Source organism: Glycine soja, chromosome 5 (genome assembly GCF_004193775.1).
Source record: "Glycine soja cultivar W05 chromosome 5, ASM419377v2, whole genome shotgun sequence".
NCBI classification, from domain to species: Eukaryota; Viridiplantae; Streptophyta; class Magnoliopsida; order Fabales; family Fabaceae; genus Glycine; species Glycine soja.
The window spans coordinates 17,925,897-17,943,721 of record NC_041006.1 but is presented as its reverse complement, the minus strand read 5'-3'; the positions used below and the strand labels follow the sequence as shown (position 1 = coordinate 17,943,721).

The following is a 17,825-nucleotide window of genomic DNA, read 5'->3' as shown; positions in this document are numbered from 1 at the left end:
TGCTATTGTCATTAGAGGAGTGCATAAAGTAGCCACAAATTCATCTTCATCAGGTGAGACTAAGAAGCTTGAAGGTAAACTAGATGCCTTGGTTAACCTGGTAACCCAACTGGCCATGAATCAAAAATATGCACCTGTCGCCAGACTCTATGGTTTATGCTCCTCTGCCGATCACCACACTGACCTTTGCCCTTCTGTGCAACAATTTGAAGCAATTGAACAGCCTAAAGCTTATGCTGCAAACATCTATAACAGACCTCCTCAACCTCAGCAGCAAAATCAGCCACAACAGAACAATTATGACCTCTCTAGCAATAGGTACAATCTCGGGTGGAGGAATCATCCCAACCTTATTTTCAAAATGATGCTGGCCCAAGCAGACCATACGTTCCTCCACCAATCCAGCAGCAACAACAACAACAACCCCAGAAATACCAAACAGTTGAGGCCCCTCCGCAACCTTCCCTTAAAGAACTTGTGAGGCAAATGACTATGCAAAACATGCAGTTTCAACAAGAGACCAGAGCCTCCATTCAGAGCTTAACTAATCAGATGGGACAATTGGCTACACAGTTAAATCAATAACAGTCCCAGAATTCTGACAGATTACCTTCTCAATCAGTCCAGAATCCCAAAAATATGAGTGCCATTACATTGAGATCGGGAAAGCAGTGTCAAGAACCTCAACCAGCAAATGAACCTACCCAACCTCACTCTACTCCAGAAAAAGATGATGACAAAAATGTCAAGAGTAAGTTACGTAACGATTTCTATGCAGGTGACTCTAAAGAAAAGCAGCATATCCCTCTTCCATTCCCTCCAAGAGCAATTTCCAACAAAAAAATGGAAGAGACATAGAAGGAGATCTTGGAAACATTTAGAAAAGTAGAAGTAAACATACCTCTGCTAGATGCAATAAAGCAAATTCCAAGATATGCTAAATTCTTGAAGGAGTTGTGCACTAATAAGCGGAAGCTTAAAGGAAGTGAAAGAATTAGTATGGGCAGAAATGTCTCCGCATTGATTGGTAAATCTGTTCCCCAAATCCCTGAAAAATGTAAAGATCCAGGTACATTCAACATACCTTGTATTATAGGGAACAATAAGTTTGACAATGCCATGCTAGATTTAGGAGCTTCTGTTAGTGTTATGCCTCTGTCTATTTTTAATTCTCTATCTCTAGGTCCTTTGCAGTCAACTGATGTGGTAATTCATTTAGCTAATAGAAGTGTTTCCTATCCTGTTGGTTTCATAGAGGATGTCTTAGTTAGAGTTGGTGAATTGATTTTCCCTATTGATTTTTATATTTTGAATATGGAGGATGGATTTTCTAAATGATCATTTCCCATCATTTTAGGCAGACCTTTTATGAAAACTGCTAGAACTAAGATAGATGTATATGCAGGCACACTATCTATGGAGTTTGGTGATATAACTGTTCATTTTAATATTCTTGATGCTATGAAACACCCATCTGAAGATCTTTCTGTATTTCGTGTTGAAATAATTGACCATATTGTTGATGAATACATGATTGATCTTCATTCTAATCTGCATGTCTGTCACTCTCCATGCATTGAATTTGAATTTGTACTTGATCATATGTCTGAATTTGATGCTGAGAGTGAATTTGAATTTGATATTGATTACATGTCTGGTGATGTTCTACCTCTTAAGATTGATTTTATAGAGTCAGATAGAACTAACCATGTTTCAGGAAGTACACATACCTTTGACTTTCTTTATGAGGTACAGGCTGAGAAACCATCTCTTTCTACCACTATCCAGCCGCCCACACCAGAATTGAAGCCTCTGCCATCAAATTTAAAATATCCTTACTTGGATGATAGTGATGTGCCATCATTTTCTTCTATTTTCTAAACCCTTTTTGCACCATTTAATTACTGATTGATCTTAATTGTCAATTAATTAGGCAGTTTTATTATTTGGGCCCATTTAGCTAATTTGATGTTATTAATCTAATTTCAGGAATTAATGAAACATTGGGCTTAATCCGGATTTTGGTTGTGGACTTGAAGAGGGCAAATAAAGCAGCGCTTACCTTAGTTAATTTCTAATTAGGAAATTTCGCAATTTTATTTTATGTTGTTCAGTGTTTATTTCGTTTTGGGCCAGAGTATTGTAATAGGGCCCAGTGACTTTGAGTGACTCTATTTTAAATAGCAGCCTAGGGATTCGTGCAAGGCATTTTGTTATGCTATTCATTATTCAGAGCTTTGGTTTTAGGGTTTTACGTTTTTTGCTTTGATGCTACTGTTCACCTAATGCAATTTTACGTTTTCTACTTCTAATTACAATTTCGTTCTTGCTTCTTCTTCTACTCTCATTTACGTTTCTGTTTCATTTACGTTTCTGTTCATTTACGTTTTTGCTTCATGTTTCATTTGCGTTTTCTGTTTGAATCTATGGAAGGCTAGATTTTCTGGTGTTGTTTCCTTTTGAGGACGAAGCCCAACTCTCTTTGAGGTTTCGTTTGTAATGTGGTTTCCTGGCAGTTTTCCCTTCACCAGTTATCCCAAATTTGTGAATATTAATCAGTGCACGCTTCGTGTTCGATTAATTGCCTCTGAGCCTAACTTGTGTTCATGCTTAATGGACGAAGGGCTAATTGGTGTATGTGGTTCCTAATCACGTATTGAAAACCCTAAGTTGATTTTTGCTTAGTAAATTGAAATAGGGTTGGATTAAGTGGTTGACTGTTAGGGACGAATTCTCCATAACCCAGGATAAGAGAATGGCTTCTGAATCAGAGGAAACAACCCGTTTTTAATATTAGTAGTTTAAAATTCCAGTTTACTTGTTCTGCTCTTTAATCACGAAACAATCAAACCCCCCCCAATCGTTACTGTTACTGCGCAAGTATATTATGAACATTTGGTTTGTCATTGCTCGTTGGGAAACGACCTAGGATCACTTCCTAGTTACTGCATTTTCATGTTTATTTGATTCGGGTGCGGCCTCGATCAAATTTGGCGCCGTTGCCGGGGAGTAGTGTCCAAAGGTTCATAATAGCTAGCTAGTGTGTGTGTTTAATCCTTTCGTGTTTTATGTTTAATTGTTAGTATTGTGTTAGTATGTGTGTTAGTGTTGTTTAGTGTCCTGGTATTTTGTTTAGTGTGTCTTCTGTTTCAGTTTTCCCATTAAGCGTTTCCCCTGTTTCAGTCTTGGGTGTTTTGCTGTGAATAGTGTTTTGCGACGGACTTAGCGACCACTTTTGTTTGCGGCAAAACAGAGTAGTAGTAGAAATCAATTAGAGACGGATTTTAGCGACCACCCATGCTGAATTATTTGTGATTTTTTGTTTTAGTAGCTAGGGTTGTTATTTTTGGCTGAATTTATTTTTTGGTAACTTCTTTTAATCCATATTTTGTGGGAAAAATAGCTAGAGCCTTTAGTTTGGTCAGATTTGAAAGTTCCAAAAAACTAGCAAATTTTGTGTTTTTCAAAACTTCAAACGGCCATAACTTTTGCTCCGGTTATCAGAATCGCAATTATTATATATGCATTTGGGGTAGAAAAAAATTTCCTACGCTGTGGCAGGCCGCCGTAGGCCGGCTGAGGTCTTAATCGTAAAAAAAAAACGATTCTGTCAAAAGTTTTTTATTTTTCAAGTTTTATTCACTTATTTTTCTTAACCCACCAATTTTAGCTTTCATAGTTAGACTTTGAATTTTTGTCTGAAAATTTTTGTGCTATCTTCTCATCATTTTATAAGGTTGCTCACAAAATTTCAAGTCATTTGGATATCATTTGAGGGTAGCTGTAGTTCAAACCTGCACCTTTATTTACATGACAAGGCAACTAGTTGTGCATGCTGAATGTAGTGTATGACTAGAGGCAATCCATCCAACTTACAACCCTTTGACCCAGAGATAGATAGGACATTTCATAGATTAGTTAGGCATCATTTTATACCTTTTGATCATCCTGAGCATTCCATTACTGGTGAATCTGTGCATTCTGTTATTGGTGATTTTGAACATCCTGATTTGGAGCATTATAATTTTGCGCATTCTGATTCTGAGGATTCTGAGAACATGGCACAACCTCCACCCCGTGAGAGGACTATAAGGGAAATGGCTGCACGTGATTTCACCTACGAAAGCTTGTGCATCCAATACCCTGATGAGGATGTCCCATATGTTCTTAAAATTGGACTGATTCATTTGCTTCCAAAGTTTCATGGCCTTGCAGGTGAAGACCCGCACAAAAATTTGAAGGAATTTCATATTGTCTGCTCCACCATGAAACCCCCAGATGTCCAGGAGGATCACATATTTCTGAAGGCTTTTCCTCATTCTCTGGAGGGAGTGGCAAAGGACTGGCTATATTACCTTGCTCCAAGGTCCATCACGAGCTGGGATGACCTTAAGAGAGTATTCTTGGAAAAATTTTTCCCTGCTTCCAGGACCACAACCATCAGGAAAGATATCTCAGGTATTAGACAACTCAGTGGAGAGAGCCTGTATGAGTACTGGGAGCGATTTAAAAAACTATGTGCCAGTTGCCCTCACCATCAGATTTCGGAGCAGCTTCTTCTCCAATATTTTTATGAAGGACTCAGTAATATGGAGAGAAGTATGATAGATGCTGCCAGTGGTGGAGCCCTTGGAGACATGACTCCTGCTGAAGCCAGGAATTTAATTGAGAAGATGGCTTCCAACTCTCAGCAGTTTAGCGCCAAAAATGATGCCATAGTCATTAGAGGAGTGCATGAGGTAGCTACAAACTCAGTTGCATCATCTGAGACTAAGAAGCTTGAAGGCAAACTGGATGCATTGGTTAACTTGGTAACCCAGCTGGCCTTGAATCAAAAATCTGTACCTGTTGCAAGGGTTTGTGGTTTGTGCTCCTCTGCTGACCACCATACAGACATTTGCCCTTCCATGCAGCAACCTGGAGCAATCGAGCAGCCTGAAGCTTATGCTGCAAATATTTACAATAGACCTCCTCAACCTCAGCAGCAAAATCAACCACAGCAGAACAATTATGACCTCTCCAGCAACAGATACAACCCTGGATGGAAGAATCACCCTAACCTCAGATGGTCCAGCCCTCAGCAACAACAACTGCAGCTTGCTCCTTCCTTCCAAAATGCTGCTGGCCCAAGCAGACCATACATTCCTCCACCAATCCAACAACAGCAACAACCCCAGAAACAACCAACAGTTGAGGCCCCTCCACAACCTTCCCTCGAAGAACTTGTGAGGCAAATGACTATGCAGAACATGCAGTTTCAGCAAGAGACCAGAGCCTCCATTCAGAGCTTAACCAATCAGATGGGACAATTGGCTACCCAATTGAATCAACAACAGTCCTAGAATTCTGACAAGCTACCTTCTCAAGCTGTCCAAAATCCCAAAAATGTCAGTGCCATTTCATTGAGGTCGGGAAAGCAGTGTCAAGGACCTCAACCCGTAGCACCTTCCTCATCTGCAAATGAACCTGCCAAACTTCACTCTACTCCAGAAAAAGGTGATGACAAAAATTTACCTAACAATTTCTGTGCAGGTGAATCTTCTTCCACAGGTAATTTTGATTTGCAGAAGCAGCACATTCCCCCTCTTCCATTCCCTCCAAGAGCAGTTTCCAACAAAAAAATGGAAGAGGTAGAGAAAGAGATCTTGGACACGTTTAGAAAAGTAGAGGTAAACATACCTCTGTTGGATGCAATAAAGAAAATTCCAAGATATGCCAAATTCTTGAAGGAGCTGTGCACTAATAAGCGGAAGCTTAAAGGAAGTGAACGGATTAGCATGGGCAGAAATGTCTCCGCATTGATTGGTAAATCTGTTCCTCAAATTCCTGAAAAATGCAAAGATCCAGGTACATTCAGCATACCTTGTATTATAGGGAATATTAAGTTTGACAATGCCATGCTAGATTTAGGAGCTTCTGTTAGAGTTATGCCTCTGTCTATTTTTAATTCTCTATCTCTAGGTCCCTTGCAGTCAACTGATGTGGTAATTCATTTAGCTAATAGAAGTGTTGCCTACCCTGTTGGTTTCATAGAAGATGTCCTAGTTAGAGTTGGTGAACTGATTTTCCCTGTTGATTTTTATATTTTGAATATGGAAGATGGATTTTCTCAAGGATCAGTTCCCATCATTCTAGGCAGACCCTTTATGAAAACTGCTAGAACTAAGATAGATGTTTATGCAGGCACACTATCCATGGAGTTTGGTGATATAACTGTTCATTTTAATATTCTGGATGCTATGAAATACCCATCTGAAGATCTTTCTGTATTTCATGCTGAAATAATTGACCATGTTGTTGATGAATACATGACTGATCTTTATTCTAATCTGCATGCCTCTCACTCTTCATGCATTGAGTCTGAAATTGTACTTGATCATATGTCTAAATTTGATGCTGAGAGTGAATCTGAGAGTGATATTGATTGCATGTCTGGTGGTGGTGTTTTACCTCTTGAGATTGATTTTATAGAGTCAGATAGGACTAACCATGTTTCAGGAAGTACACATACCTCTGACTTTCTTTATGAGGTAAAGACTGAGAAACCATCTCCTTCTACCACTGTCCAGCCGACCACACCAGAATTGAAGCCTCTGCCATCAAATTTAAAATACGCTTACTTGGATGATAGCAAGAGTTTTCCAGTTATTATATCTGCCTCCCTTGCTGATGAGCAAGAGGAGAAGTTGTTGTCAGTTCTCAAGAAGCATAAGAAGGCTATAGGCTGGACCCTGGCGGACATTCTTGGTATTAGCCCATCCACATGTATGCATCGAATAAATTTAGAGGATGGAGCTAAACCAGTGAGACAGCCACAGAGAAGACTAAACTCGATGATTCTTGATGTAGTGAAGAAGGAGATAACCAAGCTTTTGCAAGCTAGAATCATTTATCCTATCTCCGACAGCCAATGGGTGAGTCCTGTCCAAGTAGTCCCGAAGAAGACCGGCCTCACAGTGACAAAAAATGAGAAGGAGGAGCTAATTCCTACTCGGGTGCAAAACAGTTGGAGAGTCTGCATTGACTATAGGAGGCTGAACCAGGTTACCAAAAAGGACCATTTTCCCCTGCCATTCATTGACCAGATGCTTGAACGCCTGGCAGGTAAATCTCACTACTGTTTCCTTGATGGTTTTTCTGGTTATATGCAAATTACTATTGCTCCTGAGGATCAGGAAAAGACCACATTCACCTGCCCCTTCGGCACTTTTGCCTATAGGAGGATGCCTTTCAGCCTGTGCAATGCCCCTGGTACCTTCCAGCGGTGCATGATTAGTATTTTCAGTGATTTTTTAGAAAATTGCATAGAGGTGTTTATGGATGATTTCACTGTACATGGATCCTCTTTTGATGATTGTTTGAATAGTTTGGAAAAAGTTTTGAATATATGCATTGAAACTAACCTTGTTCTAAATTTTGAAAAATGTCATTTTATGGTTGAGCAAGGTATAGTTTTAGGCCACATTATTTCCAAAAAGGGTATTGAAGTAGATCCTGCAAAAATTTCTGTTATTTCACAATTGCCTTACCCCTCTTGTGTGCGAGAGGTGCGATCTTTTCTTGGTCATGCAGGATTCTACAGGCGCTTTATAAGGGATTTTAGCAAAGTAGCCCTTCCATTGTCCAACTTGTTGCAAAAGGAGGTGGAGTTTGACTTTAATGACAGATGCAAAGAGGCTTTTGATTGCCTCAAAAGAGCGCTGACTACCACCCCCATCATCCAGGCACCCGACTGGACAGCCCCTTTTGAGCTTATGTGTGATGCATCAAATTATGCATTGGGGGCTGTCCTTGCTCAGAAAATTGATAAATTGCCCAGGGTGATATACTATGCTTCTAGGACTTTAGATGCTGCCCAAGCGAATTATACTACTACTGAGAAGGAGCTTCTAGCCATAGTTTTTGCTCTTGAAAAATTTCGATCTTATTTGCTTGGTACCCGCATTATTGTTTATACTGACCATGCAGCTTTAAAGTACTTGTTGAAGAAGGCTGATTCTAAGCCTAGGTTGATCCGATGGATGCTCTGGCTCCAAGAGTTTGACTTGGAGATCCGTGATAGGAGCGGAGCACAAAATCTAGTTGCTGATCATTTGAGTCGGATCGAACGTGTATCTGATGCAGATTCACCTATTCGGGATGATTTCGCGGATGATCATTTGTATATACTGTATAGTATTTCTGACTCTCTTTCTACTCCCTGGTTTGCTAATATTGTCAATTATTTAGTTGCTTCTGCTTTTCCTCCCTTAGCATCTAAGGCCCAAAAGGATAAAATTAAAAGTGATGCTAAGCATTTTATTTGGGATGACCCCTACTTGTGCAAATTGTGCAGTGATCAGGTCATTAGACGGTGCATTCCAGATCATGAGACTGACTCAGTCCTGCAGTTCTGTCATTCTTCCGCACCGGGAGGTCATCTGGGTGTTCAAAGGACAGCTCGCAAAGTGCTTGATTGTGGTTTTTATTGGCCCACCATCTTTAAAGATGCGTGGAAGATCTGCAGCACTTGTGAGCAGTGTCAGAGAGCAGGAAATACACTCACATGGCGACAACAAATGCCTCAGCAACCTATGCTATTCTTGAGGTGTTTGATGTCTGGGGTATAGATTTCATGGGTCCTTTTCCTGTCTCTTTTGGTTATGTTTACATTCTCCTTGCAGTTGACTATGTTTCAAAATGGGTGGAAGCCAAGTCCACTAGAACTAATGATGCTAAAGTTGTCGCAGACTTTGTCAGGTCTAATCTGTTTTGCAGGTTTGGAGTACCTAAAGCAATTGTTAGTGATCAAGGAACCCATTTTTGCAACAGGACAATGCATGCCCTGCTTAAAAAGTACGAGGTGGTACACAGGGTATCCACACCATACCACCCCCAGACCAATGGACAGGCATAAATTTCTAACCGGGAAATCAAGCGAATTTTAGAGAAGATTGTGCAGCCAAGCAGGAAAGATTGGAGTACCAGGCTTAATGATGCTCTCTGGGCACATCGGACTGCCTACAAAGCACCCATAGGAATGTCTCCTTATCGGGTTGTCTTTGGAAAGGCATGTCATCTTCCAGTGGAAATTGAGCACAAAGCTTACTGGGTAGTGAAGACTTGCAACTTCTCTATGGATCAAGCTGGTGAGGAAAGAAAGTTGCAACTGAGTGAGTTAGATGAAATCCGCCTAAAAGCCTACGAGAATGCCAAGTTCTACAAAGAAAAGACCAAGAAGTTCCATGATAGCATGATAGTTAAAAAAGACTTCGTGGTTGGGCAGAAAGTGTTATTGTATAATTCTAGGCTTGGACTCATGAGTGGTAAGTTGAGGTCTAAGTGGATTGGTCCTTTTGTTGTTACTAATGTTTTTCCTTATGGTACAATTGAGATCAAAAGCGACTCCACAAACAAGAGCTTCAAGGTCAACGGACATCGACTTAAGCCATTCCTCACGAACCCTTCTTTAGTGGACGTAGTGGTGGAAGAGACTTCCTTACTCCACCCTACTCTTCCTCCACCATGACTTAGGGAGTTTTTCTTTTCCTATCTCCTTCTTTGCTTTTATTACACTTGTCCGATTCTATTTGATGATTTAATTGTTTTTAATCTTTTAATTGTGCTACATTGAGGACAATGTGTTGTTTAAGTATGGGGTGGGAGTGTTCTTTGGTTTTGCTAGTTTTGTTGGTTTTGTTAATTTGTTAGTTGTGTTAATTTGTTAATGTTGTTAGTTTCGTCAAATTTTTAGTTTAATATTTTGGGTCAATTTTGTGTGCATGTACGACTTTGCATGTTTTTCTTTGAATTATAGGATATGTTCAAGAAATGGGTAATTGTTTTTTGTGACTTGAAATCCTTGATTCTTCTCTACATGTCATGATAGTTTTCAAAGCTCAATTTGAAAGTGATGAGTTTACCTTTGTGAGAATTTGAGCCATCCATCATCATAATCATTTGGTGTGTTTTGCCCCATTGACTGCTTGCACAATAGCCTTGGCTTGATTCTTGTTGATGCGTCCTAATTCACATGCATATTTGGAAATGATTGAGGCAATTTTGTTCTTATAAGCTTCTAGCCAAATGGACTTACCTTGAATTAATTCCTTTGATAGCCCTTTTGAGCCTTGTTTCCCTTTCCTTGTTTTGAAGCTCACTACAAGCCTTAAGTGAAAAACCATGATATCACCATATCCTTAAAGAATTTTGGAGCTTTGGAATTGTTTTGGGAATAAGTGTGTGGGGGGGGGGGGGGGGGTTTGTTTCATTGGATAACTTGTTTTGTTGGCTATACTTCATGATGTATTTTGGGCCATACTTGATGTACATTGTATATTGGTTAAATGTTGGACATGCTGAATGAAATGCTGTTTCTCAAAGGATATAGAGTAAAAAAAAAATCGAAAATGAAAAAAAAAAGCAATAAAGTTGAGTGAATAAGATCTTAAATGGCAAAAGAATGATGAGACTCTTGGTTCTACTCTTTATGTTTAAATTTTATCTTTACTTCTTTTTATTTTCTTATTTTTTTCTTATTATGCACTTATCCCCCATTGCTCCTCTATTCCTTTGGGATTTAGCCACTTATTCCATATTTTTCCATACCTTGTCCTTGGCCCCATTACAACCTTAAAAGACCTTTTGATCCTCATGTGCTTGTGTTTATGGGTTGATTGTCAATTTTATAATCTTGCCAAGTTTATGTGGTGTTTGTTTTCTTGGGTGCTTTGAGGGTAAATAGTAGCCTAGACACTTGAGAGATAGAGTGTATATCTTGTGAGGCTTTATCACTTTTCATTCTTGAGCTGATTAACTATTTTTCCATGATTGGGTTGCTTGGATGATTTTCATGAATGTCTTGACTTTTCAGATCTCCTTATGTTAGATGTTACCCATTACTTTCATTCCTTGATGTTCATTGAGAAATATGTGAATGTTTTTGTTTGTCTCTCTTTGATATCCTTGGATTTTGTTCTTTGTTTCATTTTGCCCAGGAGTGCAAAAGGCTAAGTATGGCGGGTTTTGATGTGCCATCATTTTCGTCTATTTTCTAAACCCTTTTTGCACCATTTAATTACTGATTGGTCTTAATTGTCAATTAATTAGGCAGTTTTATTATTTGGGCCCATTTAGCTAATTTGATGTTTTTAATCTAATTTCAGGAATTAATGAAACATTGGGCTTAATCCGGATTTTGGTTGTGGACTTGAAGAGGGCAAATAAAGCAGCGCTTACCTTAGTTAATTTCTAATTAGGAAATTTCGCAATTTTATTTTATGTTGTTCAGTGTTTATTTCGTTTTGGGCCAGAGTATTGTAATAGGGCCCAGTGACTTTGAGTGACTCTTTTTTAAATAGCAGCCTTGGGATTCGTGCAAGGCATTCTGTTATGCTATTCATTATTCAGAGCTTTGGTTTTAGGGTTTTACGTTTTCTGCTTTGATGCTACTGTTCACCTAATGCAATTTTACGTTTTCTACTTCTAATTACAATTTCGTTCTTGCTTCTTCTTCTACTCTCATTTACGTTTCTGTTTCATTTACGTTTCAGTTCATTTACGTTTCTGCTTCATGTTTCATTTGCGTTTTCTGTTTGAATCTATGGAAGGCTAGATTTTCTGGTGTTGTTTCCTTTTGAGGATGAAGCCCAACTCTCTTTGAGGTTTCGTTTGTAATGTGGTTTGCTCGAAGTTTTCCCTTCACCAGTTATCCCAAATTCGTGAATATTAATCAGTGCACGCTTCGTGTTCGATTAATTGCCTCTGAGCCTAACTTGTGTTCATGCTTAATGGACGAAGGGCTAACTGGTGTATGTGGTGCCTAATCACGTATTGAAAACCCTAAGTTGATTTTCGCTTAGTAAATTGAAATAGGGTTGGATTAAGTGGTTGACTGTTAGGGACGAATTCTCCATAACCCAAGAAAAGCGAATGGCTTCTGAATCAGAGGAAACAACCCGTTTTTAATATTAGTAGTTTAAAATTCCAGTTTACTTGTTCTGCTCTTTAATCACGAAACAAACAAACCCCCACCAATCGTTACTGTTACTGCGCAAGTATATTATGAACATTTGGTTTGTCATTGCTCATTGGGAAACGACCTAGGATCACTTCCTAGTTGCTGCATTTTCATGTTTATTTGATTCGGGTGCAGCCTCGATCAATAGCAAAAGTTTTCCAATAATTATATCTGCCTCCCTTGCTGATGAGCAAGAGGAGAAGCTGTTATCTGTTCTAAAGAAGCATAAGAAGGCTATAGGTTGGACCCTAGCGGACATTCCTGGTATTATCCCATCCACATGTATGCATCGAATAAATTTAGAAGATGGAGCTAAACCCGTAAGACAGCCGCAGAGAAGACTCAACCCGGTGATTCTTGATGTAGTGAAGAAGGAGGTAACCAAGCTTTTGCAAGCTGGAATCATTTATCCTATTTTCGACAGCCAATGGGTGAGTCCCGTCCAGGTAGTCCCGAAGAAAACCGGCCTCACCGTGATAAAAAACGAGAAGGAGGAGCTAATTCCTACTTGGGTGCAGAACAGTTGGAGAGTCTATAGGAGGATGCCTTTCGGCCTGTGCAATACCCCTAGTACCTTCCAGCGGTGCATGATCAGTATTTTCAGTGATGTTTTAGAAAATTGCATAGAGGTGTTTATGGATGATTTCACTGTATATGGATCCTCTTTTGATGTTTGTTTGGATAGTCTGGAAAAGATTTTGAATAAATGCACTGAAAATAACCTTGTTCTAAATTTTGAAAAATGTCATTTTATGGTTGAACAAGGTATAGTTTTAGGCCACATTATTTCCAATAAGGGCATTGAAGTAGATCCTGCAAAAATTTCTGTTATTTCACAGTTGCCTTACCCCTCTTACGTGCGAGAGGTGCGATCTTTTCTTGGTCATGCAAGATTCTACAGGCGCTTTATAAGAGATTTTAGCAAGGTAGCCCTTCCACTATCCAACTTGTTGCAAAAGGAGGTGGAGTTTGACTTTAATGATAAATGCAAAGAGGCCTTTCATTGCCTCAAAAGAGCACTGACTACCACCTCTATCATTCAGGCACCTGATTGGCCAGCCCCATTTGAGCTAATGTGCGATGCATCCAATTACACATTGGGGGTTGTCCTTGCTCAAGAGATCTCCTTACTTCAACTTACTTTTTTTCCACCATGACTTAGGGAGTTTTTATTTTCCTATCTCCTCCTTTACTTTTATTACATTTGTCCGATTCTATTTGATGGTTTACTTGCGTTTAATCTTTTAATGGTGCTACATTGAGGACAATGTGTTGTTTAAGTAGGGGGGGGGAGGAGTGTGTTCTTTGGTTTTGGTTTTGCTAGTTTTGTTTGTGTTAAATTTGTTACTTTTGTTAGTTTTGTTGGGTTTCTAGTTTAATATTTTAGGTCAATTATGTTTGCATGTACAACTTTGCATATTTTTCTTTGAATTATAGGATATGTTCAAGAAATGGGTAATTGTTCTGAAAATAAAAGTCTCTTGACATTTTGTGATTTGAAATCCTTGTTTTTCTTCTACATGTCATGATAGTTTTGAAAGCTCAATTTGAAAGTGATAAGTTTACCTTTGTGAGAATTTGAGCCATCCATCATCATAATCTTTTGGTGTGTTTTGCCCCATTGATTGCTTGCACAATAGCCTTGGCTTGATTCTTGTTGATATTTCCTAATTCACATGCATATTTGGAAATGATTTAGGCAATTTTGTTCATATAAACTTCTAGCCAAATGGACTTACCTTGAATTAATTCCTTTGATAGCCCCTTTGAGCCTATGTTCCCCTTTCTTTGTTTTGAAGCTCATTACAAGCCTTAAGTGAAAAACCATGATATCACCTTACCCATAAGGAATTTTGGAGCTTTGGAATTGTTTTGGGAATAAGTTGGGAATAAGTGTGGGGGTATGTTTCATAGGAAGATATAATTTTTGGCCATGCTTGATGTATTTGTATATTGCCTAGTTCTTGCTTTAATCTTCAAATTCATACTGTTTTAAAAAAAATTCAATTGCTACAAATTCTGCAAATTCGAACTTTTAAAAAAAAAAACAAGAAGAAGAAAAGAAGTGAAGTTGAATAGATGAGGTCTTGTTATGAGAACTTGATTTAGGAGCCTTGGTTGATTTTGTTGATATTAGAGGGTTTGGGTTTACTACTTGTGCTTAATTTCCACTTATTCCCCATTGTTCCTCTATTCCTTTGGGATTTAGCTACTTATTCCATATTTTTCTTCCCTACCTTGTCCTTGGCCCCATTACAACCTTTAAAGACCTTTTGATCCTCATGTGCATGTGTTTGTCAAGTTGTTGTCAATTTTAGAATTTTGCCAAGTCTATGTGGTGTTTGTTTTCATGGGTGCTTCGAGAGTAAACAGTAGCCTAGACACTTGAGAGAGATAGAGTGTATATCTTGTGAGGCTTTATCACTTTTCATTCTTGAGCTGATTAACTATTTTGCCATGATTGGGTTGCTTGGATGATTTTCACAAATGTCTTGACTCTTTGGATGTCTTCATGTTAGATGTTACCCATTCCTTTCATTCCTTGATGTTCATTGAGAAACATGTAAATGTTTGTGTTTGTCTCTCTTTGATATCCTTGGATTTTGTTCTTTATTTCATTTTTCCCAGGAGTGCAAAAGGCTAAGTATGGGGGGTTTTGATGTGCCATTATTTTCTCCTATTTCTTAATCTTTTTTTGCACCATTTTAAGTACTGATTAGTCTTAATGGTCAAATTAATTAGGCAGTTTTATTATTTGGGCCCATTAAGCTAATTTGATGTTTTTAATCTAATTTCAGGAATTAATGAAGCATTGGGCTTGAATCCAGAATTGGGCTTGAGCTTGAATCCAGAATTGGGCTTGGACTTGAAGAGGGCAAACTATTTTATTCTACAAAATTAGATCTTATATTATCTTATCTTATCTAGGTATTATTTTGATTTGATCTCATCTAGATATTATTTCATCTAGATCTTATCTTATCTTATCTTATCTAGATTTTATTTTATTTTATTTATGGGCTTGGATTTAAAACAAATTTGTAAGCTTTGGGGCTGGAAAAACTATATAACAGCACCAAGGTTCTAGTTTAGCCCTCTCTTCTCTCTCTCCTATTTTCATTTTTAGTCTTAGGCTTTTCTTCTTTTAGACATTATTTTCGTTTTGCAATTCCTGTTCTGACTTTTCGTTTTAGCAATAAAATTTCATTCTCTATTGATTAATGGAAGGGAAAGTCCCCAACATTGTTTTCTCTTGAGGATTAAGCACAGTTCTCTTTGAGGTTCTACTATTACTGTTAACTTCTGTTCAGTTTTTCCTCTTCACTAATTACTCTGAATTTGTTGCTATTAATTCATGCATGCTTAGTGCTTGATTAATTGTCTCTGCGCTTAATGATCGTTTATGAGTAATTGGTGTATGTGTTGCATAATCAAATAATGAATACCTTATGTTAAATTTCGCTTAGTAATTTAATTTAGGGTTGGATTAAGTGGTTAAACTGATAAAACATAAATTCTCGCAACCTAGGATAAGAGACTTGCTTGAGAATCAAGGGGAAGCAATGTATTTTAATTTTGATATTTTCTAATTCAATTTTACTCGCTGTTTAATTTACAAAAGCAAAACAACCCCCCCCCCCCAATTTGTTACTATTTCTTACAATCTCTTATGAACATTTGGTTTATGATTGCTCATTGGGAAACGACCTAGGATCACTTCCTAGTTACTACATTTTTAATGTTTATTTGATTCGGCAACGGCCTCGATCAGCATGTAGCCCTCTAAAGGGGAGGACGTGTAGCCCTCTGAAGGCGAGGACGTGTAGTCCTCTGAAGGCGAGGACGTATAGCCCTTTGATGGCTAGGACGTGTAATCCTCTGAAGGCAAGGGCGTATAGCCCTCTGAAGGTGAGGGCGTGTAGCCGTCTGAAGGTGAGAACGTGCAGTCCTCTGAAGGTGAGGACGTGTAGTCATCTGAAGGCGAGGGCGTGTAGCCCTCTGAAGGCGAGGGCGTGTAGTCCTCTGAAGGCGAGCGCGTGTAGCCCTCTGAAGGTGAGGACGTGTAGTCCTCTGAAGGCGAGGGCGTGTAGCCCTCTGAAGGCGAGGGCGTGTAGCCCTCTGAAGGTGATGACGTCCAGTCCTCTAAAGGTGAGGACGTGTAGTCCTCTGAAGAGGAGGACGTGTTGTCCTCTAAAGGCGAGGGCGGGTAGCCCTCTGATGGCTAGGACGTGTAGTCCTCTGAAGGCGAGGGCGTGAAGCCCTCTAAAGGAGAGGGTGTGTAGCCCTCTGAAGGTGAGGACGTGTGGTCCACCGAAGGTGAGGGCATGTAGCCCTCTGAAGGTGAGGACGTGTAGTCCTTTGAAGGTGAGGACGTGTAGTCCTCTGAAGGTGAGGGCATGCAGCCCTCTGATGGCGAGGACGTGTAGTCCTCTGAAGGCGAGGACGTGTAGTCCTCTGAAGGCGAGGACGTGTAGCCCTCTGAAGGCGAGGACATGTAGTCCTCTCAAGGTGAGGGCGTGTAGCCGTCAGAAGGTGAGGACGTGTAGCCCTCTGAAGGTGAGGACGTGTAGTCCTCTGAAGGTGAGGACGTGTAGTCCTCTGAAGGCGAGGGCGTCCAACCCTCTGAAGGCGCGGACGTGTAGTCCTCTGAAGGCGAGGGTGTTCAGCCCTCTAAAGGCAAGGACGTGTAGTCCTCTAAAGATGAGGGCGTGTAGCCCTCTAAAGGTGAGGACGTGTAGTTCTTTGAAGGTGAGGACGTGTAGTCCTGTGAAGGTGAGGGCGTGTAGCCCTCTGAAGGTGAGGACGTGTAGTCCTCTAATGGCGAGGACGTGTTGTCCCTTGAAGGCGAGGACCTGTAGTCCTCTTAAGGCGAGGGCGTGTAGCCCTCTGAAGGTGAGGACATGTAGTCCTCTGAAGTTGAGGACGTGTAGTCCTCAAAAGGTGAGGGCGTGCAACCCTCTTAAGGCAATAGGTACTAGTACCCAAGGGTCCTCCCTTATGAGAAAGCAAAAGATTGACTTATTGAGAGGGCCAGTCATCCCAAATTCAAAAAGATTGGACATTAGATGTAGGAAATCCATGTAGTTAACATGACCTTTAGGGATCCAGATGCATGCAACCTTTCTCTTGAAATGTGGTAAATGCAGACTTCGTATACAACTATGTAATACAGTGGAAAGTTGTACAATGTTCATGACATTCTTTCCCTATTTTGTAATTTTGATTCTGATTTATTTTTTTTTTAAAAACACTGATTGACTGTCCTTTTGAAAGAGGTGATAATTCATGCAACCTTATCCTATCTTTTGCAAATCTCTCCGGGAACTCCCTCAGAGTGTGTGTTCTGTTTGATTTAGTCACTTGACCATTTTGGAGTGACGGCAATGGAGTTGTTTGATGTTTAATCAATCCATTGAAATCCCAGGGTTTGTCCCCCCCCCCCTTGTTGTTTAAAAACATCGACGGTTGAGAACTTTTGATCCACCCCTAGGTTCACTTGAGGCTCATGCACAGTGCCCCTCATTACCCCAGTGTAAGGCTTTGAGGTACCAATCGTTGTCTTTTGTCATGACCTTGTAGCAGGGAACCTATTGGGTGAGAACTTGTAATCTGCCCCTAGGTTCGCTTGAGGTTTATGCATGGTGCCTTTCATTGCCCTAGTGTAAAGCTTTGAGGTACCCATCGTTGTTTTGTTTTCACAACCTTGTAGCAAGAGGAGTTGATTCTCGCAAAAAGAATTTTTCAAGGACGAAAAATAGTTTGAAGGATTTTTCAATTGACAGGTTAAGTCAAATGACTCCTATTCTTGATAACTCACTTCTCTCTA

General features: G+C 39.7%; 1 non-coding gene and 1 pseudogene across 1 annotated transcript; one reads left to right on the top strand and one right to left on the bottom strand.

Moving 5' to 3' along the window:
* Positions 1-4,436: 4,436 nt before the first annotated feature.
* On the bottom strand, positions 4,437-4,543 carry LOC114413906. Its single transcript, XR_003667046.1, has one exon. It is a non-coding gene; the product is annotated as a small nucleolar RNA R71 (small nucleolar RNA).
* A 3,457-nt stretch (positions 4,544-8,000) lies between these two features.
* The window catches only part of LOC114411190, a 79,624-nt pseudogene continuing 69,799 nt past the window's right edge, over positions 8,001-17,825 (top strand).